At 44.5% G+C, this 20,596-nt stretch overlaps 1 protein-coding gene across 1 annotated transcript in view; it reads right to left on the bottom strand.

The window, feature by feature from the left end:
* The window catches only part of HECW1 (HECT, C2 and WW domain containing E3 ubiquitin protein ligase 1), a 1,026,664-nt gene extending 1,007,294 nt beyond the window's left edge, over positions 1-19,370 (bottom strand). Inside the window, exon 1 of the mRNA XM_069216002.1 lies at positions 19,131-19,370. The gene's annotated coding sequence lies outside the window, so the exon portion shown is untranslated. The remainder of the gene's footprint in view (positions 1-19,130) is intronic.
* Between the last annotated feature and the right edge of the window lie 1,226 nt (positions 19,371-20,596).

The following is a 20,596-nucleotide window of genomic DNA, read 5'->3' as shown; positions in this document are numbered from 1 at the left end:
TATTTGCGACTCTGAAATGCATTTTGCGAGTCGGTCCCGACTCGCAAAATGCATTTCTACATAGCAAACTCCGGTTTGCGACTTGCAAATGGCGATTTTTGCCGTTTGCGAGTCGCAAACTGGTTGCTACATCTGGCCCTTGGCTACTTAAATAACAGCAGATTGAGCCATAGAGTACAGTGATATGATGCACGCAGATTGCAGAGTGATGTTTTTCTCTTTATGCAACGGGGCATTAGACCATGTTCAAAAGAATACAGTAGACATGCATATTCAATCCCAAAAACACATGAAGCACTGCACTAATGCTGCAGATCCCCACTCTTCCCCGAAACATGCCTGACAGATGACTGTGAACTGTTTTTTCACAAAATGCACAGGTGCCAGTGCATCAAACCATGAAATAGTAAGGGAGTGAGCCATGTCTGCACAGTACTAAACATTCCACTGAGTAAAAGCAACACCCTGTTTTGTGCAGATTCCACCATGAGTGAATATGAAATGGTGGAGCAATCCCAGATACAAGGATTTTAGCTCCCAGAAAGAAATTTGGCAGCTAACAATAACTTGAAAATGTAACTTCAAGATCAAAAGATCATTGTAATTTTCAATATGATTACTGCAGTACAACCAACAGATTCTAGTGCAAACAGTTTGTAATGCAACATACAATATTGTTTTCCAGAACTTTACTTACTTTAACACAGCTAATTCTACTTGCATGCTAAAGCAATAAAATATTGTGTTGGAAAATCTATAAACCAGCAGCATGCACATCACCTGGTTGGTATACATCCTGAACTTTGCAGGGCAGTCATTCTGGAAGCCCTCTGTAAATCTGAATGCTTTCCTGCTGTGTATTCTGTGAATCTTCTACATGGCTGGTAGCAGAAAGCCAAGTTAACTACAACACCTTGAAGAGGCCCGTTGAATGAAGCAAAGAATGGCACCTTATCCTTGTAGTGCCCAGTGGAGTTCTTGCTTTGCTGTTCTTCAGTACTACTGCAAACACTTCAACACCTATGCAAGGTTTGTTGAGTTTGAGATGGAACTCAGCAAGTCTCCCAAATTCTGTTGAAAATCTGGAAAGGATTCTGAACAGCTACAACAGGAACTGCATTAAAGTTCAATTAGACTTTTTGTCCCTTCCTTTTCATTTCTCATGATGTGTTACCTTGCACTATGTGTATTTTTGATCTTTCATACTTTTCTTAATATGGACTCACAACGCATTGTACAATGTTCACATATCGCTTGTTACTTGCAATGTACTGTTTTGTGAAAACTATAAAAAAGCAGAGTTTGAGCACAAAAAGTGCAATTAGACATTGTGGAAGACAAATGTCAAAACATTTAAAGTCTGATAAATCTATTCCAGAGTCAGACACCACTGACAATGAAGGCGCAAGATTACCTAGAGAATCTACATATGATTTTAACAAACAATTCAGTAGTCACTCTAGAGCAGCTGGAGCCATCATTTATAACTACAGCAGGAGCGGAAAAACAGATAGCGGCTTAGCTCAATGTAGGATTAGTAAAAGCTCTTCAAAAGGTGAACAAGTAAAGCAAGTCATCCTGTTCAATCCTACATAACTCTGCATTCTTTCCATGGCAAGAGTACACATACAGCCATCCCTCATCTGAATGAAGCGTCAACTCTGGTTTGAACATGCACGCCCAGAAGCAGTTCAGGCATCTATTACAGTGTTGAATGACACTGATTTCTTTTGCTGTTGGATGGCTGACTGCATTGTATACAAGATCTTTCACAGGTGTCAGTGTGTGCATGGACTGTATGACTAGTACTGCAGATGCTGAAAGAAGCAATAGCAGGTGTCAACTAATTTTTATCAGCCAGCCATTGCCCCCTCCTAGAGCAATCCATCCATTCATTATTGTTTTTACAAAAGAATGAGCAGCAGGATTTTGGACTAGATATAAGCTGTGTAGAAGATTTTGAAAAAAAACTGCTAAAATGAAGACCAGCCAGCCATCGCTCCCTCCCAGAGTAATCCATCTGTTCATTATTATTTTTACAAAAGAAGCATCAGCAGCAATTTGGACTACATGTGAGATGCTCAGAAGATTTTGAATAAACTGCCAAAAGGAAGACCTTGCTGACTAAATGTGGTAAATAATGTCTTGGTGTATACTCTTGTGTTTTGATAGACGTAGCAAAATATGTTCCCTGTGTTTGGTGCAAAAATGATGATAAATGAAAGAATTATAGTACAATGAATTGCCACAAAAATGCAGTAAAAATCCAACTTGTAGGCCACAAAATTTGCTCTATCTTTCTATGCTCCAAAATCGGGGGAGTCTGTAGGGCAAATCTGAGCTTTCTCTTAATTTACTGGTCAATTGTTCATTATAAAAATGCCAAATTATGAAAACAGATTTGAACTGCACAATAAAGGAACACTCTTTATTAAGCATAACTTCTAGTGTTCTTATTGTTTTAACTGGTGTTCCCTTATTTTCAGAAAGTAATGAAGAAGCTATGTGATACCTCTAGAATAAGACATAAGATACTAAAATATGGAGTAACTCATAATATACTAAACACCTTCTGAAAGATGATTCATAACAATAGAGTTCAACAGATATTCTGGACCAGGCTGAGGGGATAGGCCTGATCACAGGTGTATAAGTGACACCATAGCTTTGCTCGTCATGTCTTAATACCTTGCTATGCAGGCATGAAAAGCGAAGGCGTCACCAAAGGCCCATTTTGAATCTGACAGATCCACAGTTGCGCAATATGCCAAGCGTGAATGGGTGAGTCCTCATAATCTTACTTAACATCAGGTGGATTAAAAGAGAGAATATAAGGCAGGGGTCTCCTATCTTTTCTCTAATGAGAGCTACTTCCGATTGACGTACCCCACCCCCCTCCCCCACAGCGCCTTGAGACCCTAACGGGTGAGTAGTGCGCTTAAAAATTATTTGATTGATTGATTGATTGATTGAATAAAATAGTCCTGGGCTACCTAGTTTCCATAAGGGAAAGAGTTTTTTTTTGTTTTGCTACTAACTTTGGTGTCGTTTGATGCAGCTTTACAAAACTTTCAAAACTAATGTGTCAGTCCCTTCAGTGACTGACAAACTAATTTTAAAGATAATTTTAAACATATTTAGTGAAGATTTATCAACCTTTGCCAAAGTTATTAGCCAAACATGATTTTCCTATGAAAAGTTTCTATTTCCACTTTATTTCAGTTTAATTTTCACACTAACTCCCATTTCCAAAATCTATCATCCACGTTTTTTTAAAAATGTATTTTATTGTTTTTTAATAAGAACAACAAATAAAATATACAGTGCAAGATACCTGTACCATACATATATTCTTGTGAATTACATTTTGTTCACAGTGACAGTCTCTGTGAGATACATCGGAAGGCAGCAGCTGCACGCATGCATTAGAAATTGCAAGGGGTATATGAACTGCAGGACCTCAGATGAGACCGACCAATAAAGAAAGAAACACACTATTATCCAATCCAGTACTAATAACATATACATTTGGTTGTGTCGAAGATGTCCTAACTAGAATGATGAATCCCATCACTCACTGGCTGAGTCCATGCTGGAGCCAGAGACCCGTCACTACCCTCCTGAAATTGAATTAACAATTTGACCCACCGTGGAATCTCCTCAGCCGCCTTATCTTTAGTGTGTGAGTTTTTCATATGATGTTCCTGTGCTACTCCCCACTCTTGCATATCCCTCAACCAGAGGTCAAAAGATGGTACCCTTGGTCAACCAATGGCCACTCGTGGTTTTGCCAGCATAAGGGCCAGCTGTGCAAGTTTGTAAGGCATTTTACGTCCCTTGCGTCTGATCAAACAGGCATACCTGAGGGATCAAAAGACTGGTACCCCGTTCTGAGCGGGGCAGCACCAGACTCCAATACTCCTGAACCTGCTAACACTCCCAGGCCAGGTGCAAAAAGTCCTGTTCCCAGGCCGCCCAAGCCACATATTGTTTATGAGTCATGTCACCCCTAAGGGCCCTGTAAAAGAGCAAGATCAGATGTCGCCTATCTCCCTAACTGAGCAGACTGTCCAGTACTCCAGAGGGCTTAGGCTCTGCAGCAACATCCAGCCGGATCTCCCTTGCAATGCTTTCTAATTTAGCATAGTGAAAAAAGTGCACTGGACCAACCTCAAATGTGTCCTAAGCATCCTGGAACGAAATAAACATTTCCCCAGGGTATATATCCTCTGCAACCTGGCATTCTCCCACTCTCCAGTGGATAGGTCCTTATCTATATTCCCAAAGGGTATCAGGTCCCAAAATTGAAGTTTCCTGCTGAAGGGGGCACACTGGAAAACCCTCTGCACTACCCGGTCCAAAATCCCAGCAATGGTTGTTATAACGTACGGTACTGGAGTGTCGGACTTGTCCCCTCACATCAATAACTGTGGTAGCGATAGATCAGCCTCCTCAGCCCCCAGCAGATGCCTCTCCCAGTTGCTCGAGTCCGTGAGCCATTTGGCAGCATGTTGTAGGTGTGTGGTATAATAATAACACCTCATATCCGGTACAGTTAGTCCAACCTCCAAAAAGTCTCTCTTGAGTGTCGCGAGCAACTCTGCTACATTTACCAGCCCATATTAAAGAGCCCAATAGGCTATCCAGCTTCCTTAATAACTACTCTCTCGGTGGGAAAAGGGAATTCTGGACCAAATATAAACATTGTGGAAGAAAGACCATCTTTGCTATAGAGGCTCATCAACCGATCAGGGAGAGAAGGAGTTTGTTCCAGAATAGAACGGAGTTGGAGAGGCCGGATAATACCCTGTCCACATTTTTGAGCTGACGTTGGGTCTCCGAGTGCGGGACCCAAATCCCAAGGTATCGGAACCACTCCAGCTCCCACATGAGTCCCAGATTTGGTAGGTGATACAGGCTCCACCTGAGCAGTCCCCCGAGAGGAAACAGCAGCAATTTACGAGTATTGACCCACAATCCTGAGGAATCTCCAAAAGATCTCAACAGCCTCAACAACAGTGGAACAGAGTCTCTGGTGGAGTAAATATATACCGATGAGTCATCTGCATATAAGGAGATTATATGGGTACCAGCGTCCACTGCAATCCCCTGGGGTTCCATCTCTTTGCACAGCAGCAGTGAAAGAGGTTCAATAGCCAGGGCAAAAAGGAGAAGGAAGAGGGGGTACCCTTGAGGAGTTCCCCTATCCACCCTCCAGGGTGCACAAAGTTCATCCCCCACTCTGATTTGAATAGTGGGCCCAGTGTAAAGGAGTTGAATCCAGGAACAGTCAATTGGACTGAATACCATACCCTGCATTACTGACTCTAGGTATCCCCATTCCACGGTGTTGAATGCCTTCTTAAGATCCAGGGAGATCAGAGCCAACTCCCACTCTGCATCCAAAGCATCATGCAACACATGGGCAGTCTGCACAAGGTATGTGCGGTGCTGTGTGCAAGCATGAAGCCACATTGGTCCTCATGAGCCAACTCACAGATCACCCCCTGCAACATGGCCGCCAGGATTTTACTAAATATTTTAAGATCTGTATTCAGCACGGTGAGGGATCTATATGAGGAGGAATCCACCAGGTCACTCCCAGATTTCAACATCAGGCATATTATTTTGTTTCACGTGAACCAGGGACGAAAACTACTCCCCTTGGGCTCCTAAAATACCTCCTATAGCTTCTCCTTGAGAATAGTGGAATAGGTGTGATAAAATTCCACCATGAACCCAGCACTACCCTGGGCCTTGGACTTAGTGAGTGCTTTTCGAGCGTTACCCACATCCCCTATCGAGAGGCCCTTTTCCAGTTCCTCTATGAGTTCAATCTGCAGCTTTGGAAGCCCCACCCTGGCCAGGAACCTGTTGTACTCACCACCGGGGTACAGTTGGCCTGTGCCATACACCAATTTAAAATGTTCTAATAAGGCAGCAAGAATATTGTTATGCCTGGTCTGTACTCGCCCTTGTAAATCAAGAATGTGCAAGATAGGGGGGATTTTAGTATCTCTTCGCAGAATCCACACTAAAAGCTTACCAGATTTGTCCCCCTCCCTGTGTAACAACTGGTGATGCAACTTCAGGGTGGTTCTATCTAATGAATCCCAAAGGTTATGCATTTCTCTATGTACCTCGAGAGCCAGTCCATGCCTCTCCTCAGAGAGAACCTCCCTCCTCTGTATGTCCATCAACCGCCCCTCCAAGACCTTGATTTCCAATACAGGTGTCCATGACTACTGCCCTAAGTGCCTCCCACTCACCCACCCTACTATTCGTGAACCCCCATTTCACCTATAGGTAATTTTCCAGGACCCTTCCCACGTCCTCTCGGCATACCTGATCCATCAGAAGATCTAGCGGCATGTGCCAGGATCTTGTGCCTCTCTGTTTCTCCCCCCAGGTCAAGGGCAGAAGTACAGGGGCACGATCTGACAAAAACCTCCCCATATGGATCACTGCAATTAATCTGGTGAGATCTAGACCTCCTATTAAGAAGTGGTCCATTCAGCTATAGGTGTTGTGTGTCCGAGAGTGGTAAGTAAATTCCTTGCCTCGTGGGTGCATTGAGCTTCACCCATCCAACAGCCCTAAGTTGTGCATCACCCTCCTCAGCAAGGCCGACATCAGAAGCGCTGTGCCCTCCTTTGGTGGATATTGATCTAGGGACCTATCCAGTATACAATTAAAGTCCCCCACCCCTTATCATGGGGGTGTTCACACTCCAGCAAATCCTGCATCCCCGCAAAAAAGTGGCACTCATCAGTATTAGTGGCATATGAATTCAATATTGTAAGTTTCTTGCCATCTAGGGTGCTCTGCAAAAGTTTGTAGCGGCCCTCCCAGTCCACCTCACTGTATGTGTGCTTAAAAGGGACTCCCGGGCCATCCAGATTGCCACCACCGTGGCGTAGGAGAAATAGCCATTCCATTTCTTATTGAGCCTCTCAGTTTTGTCTATCTCAAAATGGGTCTTCTGTAACAGGCGATTTGAGTCTTGTGTCTTTCGAGGAACAAATGGACCCTGTATCTTTTGGCACAGCTACAGAGTCCACTGATGTTCCATGTTACCATATTAATGTGGTCTGCCATAGATGCAATAGAGTCATTACTGTATCCCACCCCCTCATCCCATTCCCACCCACTGCTTTATTGTGAACCTCAAGGCATTGAGATCTCTGTACCATTCAGCAGTGTAAAAAAACATCAAACAAATGGCCCTCTAACTGGGGCTAAATGTACACAATGGTAACTGAAACTAAACCCCTACTCTGGACATGCAGAATAACAACACTCCACACTGCAAATTCCATGGTTCTGTTGCTGCCAGGACCCACAGCCTAATACCCCTTCCCCGACCATAGCCTACCTCTAGTGTGTGGAAGCCACCTAACCAGTACATGTACCCTGTTTGCATAAGATTAGTATGCACCATTCCTCAGTAGTCTGAGCACATCATAAAATTACAACTTGTATTTCCAGTCCAAAATGAACCCTCTATGCTCATCCCTTCTCCCCCTGGGCACACAGTATGCACATAATTCTCCACTCTGAATCTGCACTGCTTAAAACATTAATGAATTATAAACTTGAGGTTAAGTGATGACTTCTTCAAGTGAACCCCACCCCTGCAGAGGAAGAAATAATTATTATCCCACAGTGCTGTTAAGCATTCAACGTTTATACAGAATACACATAACCAGATCATAAACTGGCTCATTGAGATAGAAGTCCCAGGATATCTGTCAATGTCCTGGGTTGACCGACACCAAACTCCGCACGGTGATCCGAGGCCTCACCACCTCCAAATCCAGATCTGGTTGGGCCACCACCATAATGCCATGCTCCTGCAGCTGCTCTCAAATCCACTGCTCCACAAACCGCTCAGTTGCTGATCCCTCTGCCCTTTCTGGGAATTCCAGAAGGTGTACATTGTTTCGGTGGCATCTTCCCTATTCGTCCTCCACTCTCACCTTCAGGGCCCCAGATCTGGTCGTAACCATGGCGACCTGCATGCAGAAGGCGGCCAGGTCCGTCTGCAGTTTCACTATCGATTTGGCCACCTGGACTTTCTCCGATACCTTGCGGAGATCAGTGTGCAAAAAATTGACCTTGCAGGCCACTGTTTCAATTTTATGTTCCAATTCCGCCCTGGAGCCCTGGATGGCCGGCAAGATCTCAGCCCTTGTTGGTTCCTGCTGAGCCTGTTCCTGTTCTGAGGCCTCTCACCCAGATGTTTGGCACGTGCTGTGCTACGCATAGCCCCTGGTGTCATGTAGTGCTCCATGGTGTTTCCCTGAGGGGCACTTGATTGTTTGTTTCTCCCCATGTGGGTTTGGGGCGGGTGTACATCTGCGTGTTTACACCAGCCCTCAGAGCCCTTGTGTCACCACTCACAGGCAACAGTTCAGCACGCCCACAGCATAACCATGCCAGGACCCTTGTCCCGGTGCCAGGCCCAGCCTCCTCAAAATTGGCACCGGGAGGTGGAGAAGTCAGAGTTAGCTCAAGGCCCAAATTTCCAGCCCCATGAGTAAGAGCCAGGTAAGTTGAGCAAGACCATTCACTTTGAGACCAGGGGGCCTGGGGCCTGCCACCCCAAAGCAAAGGCAACCAGATCGAAGGATCTCAGACATCCAACGCTACACTGAGTCCTTTCATACGGCAACTGACCCCTTCTCTCGTTTGCTCTGCTTACGGATTAGCCCCCTCAAGTGCACCGGACACCGAGCCGCCAGGGGGATCCAGCGCAGACCAGTCCAGGAGCAGGCCCAAACAGCACTGCAAACAACAGCTCTTAGCAGCACCACTGCCTGCCCAGGGAGTGCTGTGGGGTCTGGCAAGCAATATCATTCTCAGGGTCGCACTCACCAGATTTTACCAAAGTCCACAATGCTGTGCCACCTTAACCTCAGGGCTCCTCAACTCCTGGGGTCCCGTCCAGGAGGAATGCTGAGAGGTGGGGCCACACAACTCCTCGCTGTGGTGTCCACTGTAAATGAACTAGACCAGCCATTCTAAGTCAACGATCGGGCCTCCACAGCCCAGCAGGGTGCCCTGCAGAAGTATGTAGCGGCGCTCCAAGTCTTCCTCACTGTATGTGTGTTTAAAAGGGACTCCCGGGCCACTGGGGCAGCAGGGAAGACGTCCATCTGTGAAGACCTAACCAGCCCGGAACCGCCCCAATCCGGGTGGTACTTCCCACAGAGCAGAGCACCCTGCCCCAATGGGACAGATGGGCCACAGAGCCCAGGGGTGTGGGTCCACAGATGCTGACGAGATGCTCTACCAGAGGAGAGACAGGCCCAGAGTCCTAATGCGCACCCTGTACTGTCTCAATAGAGACCATAGCTTGCTAGCTCACTCAGTCCAAGTTGTGGCATCACAGGCTTTGGCCTCAGGAGAGATTCAATACCTTACCCCAGGATCACTGCATGCTCTGGGGGGGGCCTCACATCGGAGTATTGTAAGGATTTTTTGTTAAGTATAGGATAGAGCAGGATTAACTGGGGTGGGTTGGGAGCCTCTCAGTGTCATCTTGGGTAAAAATAAAATCACTCAAGGAGTTTCTCTTAAGATGCCCCCTTTCAGACATAATCAGCGCTATACAGATGTACTATGGGGCATATTTAACTTGCATACAGCCTAACTTAGCCCCTAGCACTACCGGAGGCAGGCACCATCAAATGATTTAGTTTTATTTAAAGAAAGCCTATTCAAAGATGGCCACAGACAATGTACACATTTCTACATCAGCCATCTCTGAACAACACTGCAGATGAACTCAAATAAGGCTGCCATATATGAGCACAGATGCGCTGTAGACAGCTTTGAATCCATTTAGTATTATTTTAAAAATCTATACCAAGGTGGCCACCATAGATGCTTACACATTTGCAATGGCTATCTCAGGGCATAAGTCCTAAAAGCAATGGGGGGACTAACTAAGTTAGGCAGTATGCAAGTGACATCATGGCGGGTGACAGCACAGTGTACGATGTCACTGTGCGCGACATTGAGTGTTGCATCACAGAAAGTGACCTCACAGGAAGTGACATCAGTTATTAAGACCTCACATGTGTTTAGCAAGTCTATCATGAGTAGATTTAAGTGCATTACCTGATTTAAAAAATTAGATTTTGCTTCAGGGTGGTGCCAAAAAAGTGGCACAACCCCTATTCAAGATATGGGCATCAACAAATAAAAAAAATTTTCCTGGCTCTGCCACAAAGAAACAAGGAGAAACACAGCTATAGATCTTTTTTGCTCAATTGATTGCAAAGTCTGCACTTTAAAGTATTGTATGGGATCAACGCACCGGCTGCAGAGAACTTTGTGTGCCCAGTAAATCTTAGGGATAATAATAATGGTAAGATAATTCTGGAGGTGAACACTTTTGCTGGAAAGATCTGTGTTTTGTCTGGTCCCGGATTTGAATCAACGTAGTATAAAAGGTTAATGTGTCTCCTGTAAAACAAATCATGCAACATGCAGGTAACAGATTTGTAAATATGTAGATAGGCAAGTAGGTTGCTGCTTTTAACGTAGAGATCCTTTTGTTATTTGTAGTTCATAAATTGTAATCCTTCTAGTTTAGCATACTGAGCTACAAAGGACATGTGACTACTACACCTTGTAAACCTCACTGTCTCATGTAACACATCTTGTATATTGATTTACACACATGCATGATTAGTTGTCAATGTATAATGTGTATCTTAAAGTGCTCTGACACCCTGCAGTGGGATAAGTAGCGCTATAAAAGAAATAATATAGTGGTGTTTAAAATTATTTGTATAAATATCGGGACAGACCAACACATCTGACATTCTTACAGTGCATGCTTATGTCTTATCTACAGGGACTGAACAAAGTCAAAAGCATATCTCGCTCAAGTGCAGTGAAGTGACAACAATCTGTGTGCCTTCTTTCCCCTCCCTTGCTTTTGCATCTAATTGTGAGTCTCCAGGCGTGCCTGGCCAGGAACATATTGGAACAAAAGGAGGCCTGTCGGTCCCTTAACTTTGGCCTTTACCTTTGGTCCAGCAGGAGGAGAAACATGAAAAAGCCCTCTCCATCCCTGCAAGCTGTTGCTGGGAATGGAAAGCAGACAAGGTGCAGGAGCCACTGAATTTGTCCCGGTGTCTGAAAATTACACTGGGACAATGTTTGCATCTTTCATGGGGCCCAACTTCTTGGCAGGGTGGACGGCGTCTATACTGTGAAACTAGTGGGTAGATGCCTTTACCCGAATGTACCCCCGCCTCGTGCCCTGGCCTATTAAAGTAAAACAAAAAAAGCATTGTCAAAGCTATAACATTTATTAATGGGATCTAATGGCTATGCTAATGCGTATTTTCAGAGGGCTGTGGGAAGATTTAGGGCATACTGATAAAGATAAGTTAAAAGAGGGGCAGTTGGTGTCGTGAGTCTGTTTTTCCTGTTGTGCACACAAAATAGTTCTGCTGTAATTTTCTTCCTTGTGTGGCGGTCTGGCTGAGTTCATTTGATTCAATTTTATTTAACCCTGTAAGGGCATTGATTATTTTTTTTGTATGTCTTTTAGAGTCACCAGCTACTGGCAGGACAGTCATTCTCTTTGAAACATTCCAATCCATCATTGCTTCCCAGGGCTTCAGGTTTGGCATAAAGCTTTTCTCTCCTGCTTTCATAGAAGATGTTTCTTTGCAGAAGTGTTTCCTGGCAAGGTATGGAATCTTTAAGGAGGTTAATTATTCAGATCCCTTATGTTAGCAAGGTTTTTAGTTTAGAGATGTTGTCTGTGTTCAGTGGGGTTAAGAAATAGTTTTTGAATGCTATGCTAGCTGCAGGGAAATGTCTTTTAAGCAACATTTCTGCTTGTGGCTCGTTCAGTGCCTTTTTCCAGAACCTTTTCGGAACTCTGTTGACCATTTACACCAATTTGTTCACAGCTCATACATGTTGAAATCTGTCAGGGAAGTGATTGGGAAAATATGTCTGGAGAAATATATCTGCAGTTAATAATAATTTATGAACACGGTAACTAAATGATTATACCTATATTTAAGGTAAAGAATAAATAATGACCAGCTACACAATACGGAATAATGTTTTAGCTTAGTATTCATCCTGCCTCTCTCCATAATGGCAGGCAATGACTTGGGAAACATTAAATTGCTTTAATAATAAATATCAAGCATCAATGTTATTAATTAAGTATATTGGTACAAATTTGAAAATGTATATTTGTGTGATTTAAATGTTTCAAAATTGTAGTCAACTGAACTGATTTTTCGGAGGTCAAAAAGAAAAATGTTCACAAAATAGCCAATACAGACCTATAGAGATAGTGCTGGTGGAGGCCACCCATAATGTCATTCACATGGCTCGCAATATTTGTTCACACTTACCCCTAAGTTCAGACTCATGAGTTGATAGGCAAAATGCACAAGAGATGCTCGCCTGGAGCGCTGCTATTCATAGACATTTATCATAAAGGCTCAATTTGTGGTGTTGAAGACACTGTTCCACAAAGCTCTGTTAGACAGCAGAGGCGTAAAAATCTCAGCCCGATGTCTACCAGCAAAGCATTTTGTCAGCATTAAAAAGACAACAGCAGGCAGTGTGGTATGTTTAAAGTGTGATTGACAACCAGGGTCTGTAATTCAGTCAATTAGGCTCGGATCTTTCATTCACACCGCAAGTGCAATACAGAGCCTGCCATGATGGAGCAACATGACTCTGGATTGATGGAACATGCCAGATGGGAACAGGGAGGGCAACCGGTGGGCACACTCTAAAAGGTGGCCACAGAATGATGCAGTCAAGTATGACAAAAAACATGAAGGCCACTGTGCATGTGTGTGAGAGTGTGTGTGTATATGTTGTATATGTGAAGTGGAGGTTTGTGTAGGTATGGTGTGTGTGTGTGTGTATAGGCAAGCAGATATCTGTGTGTGTGTATATGTGTTTGTGCTTGTGTATGCAAGTGATGTTGCACTGCTCACCCCGGTGTAATGTTGGCACTAACAAGATGAAGGTAAAGCATGGCATATCTTCGGCATCCATAGTAATGATGGTGCCCACCCCTTGAATAATGCTGGCCCTGGAATAATGTTGGATATTTCTGACAAATTATAAGTGTCCTTGACATGATGCTGCCCACTCTTTATATTATGCTGGCCCTGGCATAATGATAGGTATTGTTGTCACATCGCTGGCATTCATAGCATAATAGAGCCCAAGCGTCAGATAATGCTGGCCTAGATATAAATGTGATAAGTGGCTTGCTGTGGCCATCCGTGGCCTTATGGTGGGTGCCCTCTCCTGTTAGAGGAGTGGTCCTTGTATAATTATGGAAACTGTTGCTATATTATGACATTGATGTAACGATGGTGCCCTCACATTTTCTATTTTTTTCCTTGGATTTAGGATGGTAATTTATGACATATTGTTGGTGTCCCTGGCATTAAATGGTGACACATGGGTTTTCAAGACCAAATTCGCCACATGCGGCAGTAGTGCATGTGCAAACTTCATGAAATTCACCAAATTATGTTTGTCATAATCCTGAATTTACTGAAAAGTGTGTATTTTCCATTAAAATTATCACCTTTTGCTCTGGGGCTGAGTATTTTTTTCTTAATTTAAAAATAACTGGTATTTGATAGCAAATTAGGTGTAGTCCCTCTAACTGAAAGGCTGATGTTCAGACACAGAAATAATATGTATTAAACGTTTATTTAAAAAAACTTGGTAAAAATCATTACTGTTAACTGAGACATGTATTACTGGCTCCCTGAAACTGACTGTACGTAGGAATGACTAGTGTTAGAGACCCAATAAAACTCAATAAACTGAGCAATATCAATGATGCATAAGTCACTTGAATATATACCAGTGTTTTCTATGGCCTTAAATTGTGTCATTCATGATTTTTTTCATCCTACACATTTAGAAGGCGAAATTCGTAATCATGACATACAACTGGAACAGGCAGGATGGAAAATGGAAAGTTAGCAAAATGCAGAAGAGAAGAAACTTGGTATGAAAAACAATAGAGCTTTTGAAATTGCATTTTCTGTATTATACGTATAAGGATGTATATGGATGTTGTCCTGAACAATTCACCATCTTGCCACCATTTTCACAAACTTTTCTTCAAGGTGCACCCCCAATAAGCCTTACTTGGCACACTAAAAACTTGGAGTATTCCATGAGACCTTCTTCAAAACCTACTATGTTAGCTCATGTATGTGAAAATAGTGCTGTAAATGCCATTTTTGGATGAGAACCCCCTCAGCCCATTTTCCAAGGAGGAAGTCACGTGTACTTGGTTGGCTTACAGATCTGTGCAATTGTGTCTCTCTGCTTTCACAGATTTCCAACCACCATTAGTTGGTGCAGCACCACCTACAGTGGGACTGTATGATGAATGAAATGCACACCTGTAAATCATAACTCAAGTTTCTAGCAACAGCATCTCCTCCGCCAACGCAGTGGAGCGTCGCCTCACTGCTTGCAGCAGAAGGAAAAATAAAATGATAATAACTGAGCGTTATTATTATTAGATTTTTAACTGAGCCAGGTTAGGGAGGGGTGGGCTGGGGCGAGGCTGGAGGTGGCCTGAGGAGGACTGTGTGTGCACCCTAAGTGTGCATTTCTGTTTGGCCGGCCATGTTGGGCCAGCCAATTAGACATGCGTGCTTTGCATATCTCCTCCAATCTCTATTGCACAGCCAGGGGGAGAAAGTGCACAGGGTCCCACTCCTTGTGTGAGTGCTAAAGTAGGCCGCTCATACCAATCAAGACGCTGCTGTCATGCTGGTGACAGCAGCGCCGTGATTGGCTGAACGGAGTCTGGCAGCCTGTGTGCTTCTGGGCAAAGACAGAGGAGACGTACCCCATCTCCATTTGGAGCAGGCAAGTGTTTTCTTTGTTTTCTTATTTGTTTTATTCTGTTCATTCCTTACCCCCCCCCCCCCCCCAACCCTCGTTCAGTGGCACCCACCACTGGTTTCTAGTGTGGACTTCAGAATAAAATAAACCTGTTCCAATGCATAACTAAACATGCAGTAACCACTGGTTTAAAAATGAAGTAGCACGACAATCCAGGAATTAATATGAGGTGACTTGAGGCCTAGTCATATATTATTCAAATATTTAATGAGCAATAATTAAAAAACAGAAAAGTTCTTAAATAGTTCAGAAACAAATATCACCATTTCAATTACTTCCTGACATTTCTATAAAATAAATTTCATGGAGTGAGTTAAGATATATCCCTAATGATGAGATGTTAAAAAACCACGAAACAGTCCTTTGCATCCCTTCATAGCCCTATTGAAAGTTATGCCATGAAATATTCAAGACACTCCTTCAGGAATCCCCTTTATTGGGATAAATCTCCACCTCAATTGAGTAGTTCTCATTAGGCTGTGTGATTACTTTTATGTAAGTCCTACTGATCTTTGAATCAACCTTAACTTGTAGGACCAGGATACCCCCAATCTAGTCCACGTTCCCTCCACTCAAATGAGGCACTGAGAGAACACACAGAGACTTGTGGAAGAGTTATATTGATTACAAGCAATTGAAGCATAATCAGATTGCATAACAGTGACACAGCATGAAGAATCAGGCACCAGAATGGAGACAACTTCACCCAAAAAGCAGTGCAATATAGTTAAGAAATCAGAACTGTTTCTGACTCATAACATACGAGCCTAAGATCTAACCACAATGAACATCCAGGGCCTTCATGTGATCTAAAACACCATTGGACCACACAGGTGTAACCACCTGCATCAGTGAGGGGCAGTCCCCATCTCACTGTTCCCTTGTCGGCATCCCAGGCCACCTCCCCCCCCCCACCCCCCCACCCCCACTCACCGAAAACGCCAAGCTGTACTAGAGGCTGCGATTAGGCGACCAGTAGCTACAGCCCCAAGCCCATCCAAGGTGAACCACGCACCCTAGCCCCCAAGCTGGTGTGTAGAACATCCTCTGGTTGGCTCAGGATTTCTGGACCCTATAATCAATGCTTTTCTGAGGAGTCTGTATCAGAGGGCCCCTCTGCTGACTAGGGGTGAATTTAGGATTAGAGATCCCTCCCTCCCCTAGCACTAAGGGTTGGGATGGGTGGGTGGGTGGATGGGGGCGGAAGGGGCCCGTGTCACGGTGGCCCTTGATCCTTAAATGCTGTGCCCCCCTACAGGTGTGGTGCTCTGTCCAATTGCTTTTGTGCCCCCATGTACAGTCACCACGGCCATCAAATCCATTCTGCAATAGCAAACAAATGTAGTGCTGATCCACTAAAGATTTTGGTATGAGTAACATCCTAAAATGCAGCTTCCTACTATGGAATATGCATATCCGCTCAAGCGACTCACTGCCTTTAGGGAACATGTCATAATACCCAAGAAACATAACATTAAAAAACAACTTTATAATCAAATGAAAACAATAGGTAATAAATAGCATTGTGGTGTAGTGCAGAATTATATTGTAGTTTGTAATATGCATCAGCTCATCTCGAAACTTAAGGTAAACTGAAAAATGTGTGTTCAGGTCTCAGAAAATGAAGTGCTAGCAAATTTGGCAAATATCACAATCTTTGAAAATCATAATGGCGCACATTTTTCACTGGACACACAAATTGGTCATTTGATATATTGCACAATCAATAAGGGTGAAATTATATTTGTGAACTTTAAAAAGAGCACTATCTTATTTTTCTGTTTTCTCGTTTGTTGTATTTTGATAATGCTCAATTATCGCCTTAGGCTAACTCCACAGCCAGCAGTCAAATATTTTCAAAGTCAGCACATCAGATGTTGTTATAATATTTGTGTTAGCATTTACTTGTTTAGGTGAGACTGGAGCAGGAGACAGGCAACTCACATCTCATGAAACTAGAGCACACCTGTCCCACTTTGCCATATTGGTGTCAATCTCTGCCATATTTTCTGGATATTCACTTGAGATAAATTTACATAATGAACTTTAATTAGAGCAATTTACACACCCAAAGTTATCCCCGAAATCTGGCATGAGGAGTTCCCAATGCCAACTTTGCTCAACCAAGAACTGTACATAACGTATGAGTTTGTTTCAGTTTCAATATACTAATAAAGCTCCTCGTGCAGCGAGAATGCCCTTTCGAGTCTCTGAAGGTTTTGCACAGTATTGCACAGGCCCACATAAAACCTCTAAATATATTTGGAGGGCCTATGTTATAATTGGTTTTAAGAAAATACACTTCTCGGTTGTACACACTTTCCTCTGGAAAATTAATCACAATTAGGCACCTTCTTCCATCCCAGATCAACAAGGAGAGAAAGTTAATCCCGCCTCATGCCAAAATCTGCATTTTTAAATGAGTGGCCAAGCTAAAGCTAAAAATTGGACTGACAGCGGCACCAATGAGATAATCCACGAGGAAATTCGGAGCAAACCACCTGCTCTGTGACATATTGGCGTAGGAGGGGAAGGGGTGTCAGCTCCCTTGGGGCACTATTTCCAGCTCTATTTACCAAGAACATGTGCCCAGATTGAGTGCGGAGGCAGCTAAAGCTCCAGACAATGGGAGGATGAGGAGTGCGAAGCCTTCCCTGTGGTCTGTGGACACAAGTTTGGCAGCCAAGGTTGCGTTTCTGCTGAGTGCATCACAAAATGACACTACCGCATCTCTCCGTGGAAGGACGCAAAGCAACCTGGGCCTGCTCCCTGGGTTCATGAGAGCTCCGCTCGGTGGACACTACTGTCGGTGCTGGCACGGGTGTAGGAACGAACATTGGTGTAAGGATAATGAAAGGATTATTTCACACATAGATTAGCAATAATCGCCGCGCCTGAGCAAGCAGGCCCTGACAAAGACGTCTGACTGTCATAAATTCAGGATATAACGCAGGCGTGTAATTTAACATCCTGGAACACCAACGGACAGAAAAGAAAAGGCGTGTGTGCAGTATGATCATAGAGTACACAGGTGGCTGGGACGCCCACCTTTGTGTTGCACCCAGACTGCACGCTGTATTTGCATGCCCTCGGTTCACACACACTATGGCCCCGTTCCCGCTATTCCCACAATTGCATGTTGATTCAAGGCATGACTCCTCACTTTCATTTCTAAATAAAGCTTCTGTAAGTATTAACCCTTACATCCCAGGGGAGCTCTTCCGCCCGCTGTACCACTGCGGTATTTTCATGTTCCCTCGGTAGGAGGCTGCAGTGTGTTGGTATGCGTCCCGCCTTGCAGTGGAACACCATTTCTCCGTTATAACTGGGCAAGCTCGAGCAATACCTTAAGGAAGTGAGGGAAGCGCTCTGCAGATACATTGCCCATTGGCTCCGCTTCCACGTACACTCAACCAAAGCATCTACAAATAGACTCAAGAAACTGATGCCAGGATACGCATGTGCAGACTGGCATTGAGCATGAAATGCAAGGAAGGGCACACGCACAAAGAAACACTATCCCACGTTGTGCCACAGCGCACAGCCACCGGGAGAAACGGAAAGCCACAAATGGATAGCCCCACTTGCAATGCGTCGTTGCGAACATGTAAATGAGCAGTTACACCTTGTATTACGGTAACTGAGAGGCATCCTTTGAAATTAGAGGCAAAGGTATGGCCCATTTCACATTAGCGAAGACCAGAGTGTTTTACAATCATGGGGCACAGGTGAAGCCGACAATCGTAAAAAGGTCAACCAAGTAATTTAGAACGAACCTCTGTATGTCTGTCTATCCTTAAAAATCTGGGTCGTACACAATGCATTGCATATCAATTCAGATCTCCATACGTAAACACGTATATCATTATAAACATGTAGATATAAACGAATGCTCCTCTCTCGTGGCACCCGCGCATTGTGTACAGCAGACCTGGAGAGATAGAAAAAGGTTGCATTTGTCCCACATGCCAAGAGCAGAGGACCGGGAATCTCACACTGACATGTCTTTCGTTCTACACGAGTTGTGAGCAGCGGGGCTTATCTGTGCGATGAAGAATGGGGGCCCTGCCAACGGAATCATGCCCTGTCGCGGTCTACATGCAAAGAACACGCATTACCACGTTGAGGCAGCGAGAGACAAGGATCGCAGCTTAAGGCTGTAAACGGCAGAGAGCTGCCCTTACCTTGATAAATATGGTCTGTGCAAAATAAGTCATGCTCCAGCCCGCGACAATGACATTCCCCAGACGTCTTTGTTGGCAATTTTCAGCAGGATCTCCCCGAAGGTGTCCGTGCTTCTATTCCAGTCGCCCCCGGTATACCCGACAAAATGCATGTGTGGCAACCCCCGTCTCAGAGGCAGCCCAGGCGAGCACCGACAACAGCTGCTGTTACGCTGTAATGCTGCGCACTCTCTCGCCTCCTCCCACCTCTGCGTCTATCTGGGTACCAGACAGCTGCAGCCAACCACAGACTGCTCCTCACAATCTTTCTGGCCAACAGGCACGCCCTCCTCCCCTTTCGCCCCTCTCTCCTCCTCACACACATCCAGCTCTCAGCCCTCCTCCGGCCTCCCTTTACCCCTTTGCCATCCTCCCTGTCACAAAGGTCTGACAGCGTCCCTCTCCCCGCCCCCTCCCTGATTCCAATCGCTATCTGGCAGTATCAGTTGTTATCCTCCCAGCGTGTCTATTATCTAGTGCTGCCACACAAAGGAAGCCAGTCAAGGGTATGAGGGGAGGCCTGCCACATATAGCTCCCTCCGCCACGGCACCAGCGCACTGTCACACCTGCCTCCCCGCCAATTAGAATCCCTCTCCCGGGCTCTCCTGTGACACCAGCACTCATCTCCTAACAAAGAAATGTGGAAAACAGAGGCACAGTCACGGCTCGAGCTGCCGTCCGACGGGACAGTAACTTCGGTCATTGGATTACTATTTTGAAGCTGCTAAGGGGGAGGCAGGTTACTGGAGCGGAATGCTCACGCATAGACCTCACCCATCTTTAGACGAAGCCAAGCGAAGGAACAACGTGCAACAGATACAAGGGAATTCGGGATTATAAATAAATATAAACTTACCACAATCAAATGCATTTTGTCGATGTAGCGCTTCAGTGTCGGAGCTTCTAGGTGCTGTATTCCCTACGGCACCTTTATTCATGGGTCACGCACGCAATGACTATATGAACGCCCCATGCTAGTGATTTTAATAATACTTAATCGATTCATTCTGTAACAGAAGATTGTTCTTAATTTGCAGACAGCGGGATAGAACTGAAACGACCTTTTCTTTGACTTCTGAGTCGGTCAGGGTTAGTCGGCATTACTCAGTCTGGGCATGGTAGCTACTGTTTGTAAAGGTGTAATACTATTGGCAGCCTACAACCACAAATATCATGGTAAGTGTAGTTCAAAGCAGTCAGTTTAGTCACATTTCTTTCAGTCCTACCCATAGTCAAGACAGCCAAGGCTGAACAGCTCTTTACTTGACTATGTTTCCCATCATAAGTATTCACTTCACTGTCCTTCACCAAGCGCTCTAGTGCTTTCAGTGGGATATATATGAAGTCATTCAAGGATTGCTGTGAGTCTTTGTGTGTCTCTCTAAGCTTCTTAAGGTATTTTTCAGGAGAGAGACCAACCACATTC

Source organism: Pleurodeles waltl, chromosome 2_1 (assembly GCF_031143425.1).
Source record: "Pleurodeles waltl isolate 20211129_DDA chromosome 2_1, aPleWal1.hap1.20221129, whole genome shotgun sequence".
Lineage (NCBI taxonomy): Eukaryota > Metazoa > Chordata > Amphibia > Caudata > Salamandridae > Pleurodeles > Pleurodeles waltl.
Note: the sequence above shows the minus strand (reverse complement) of the source record. Positions and strands in the feature narration are given on the sequence as shown.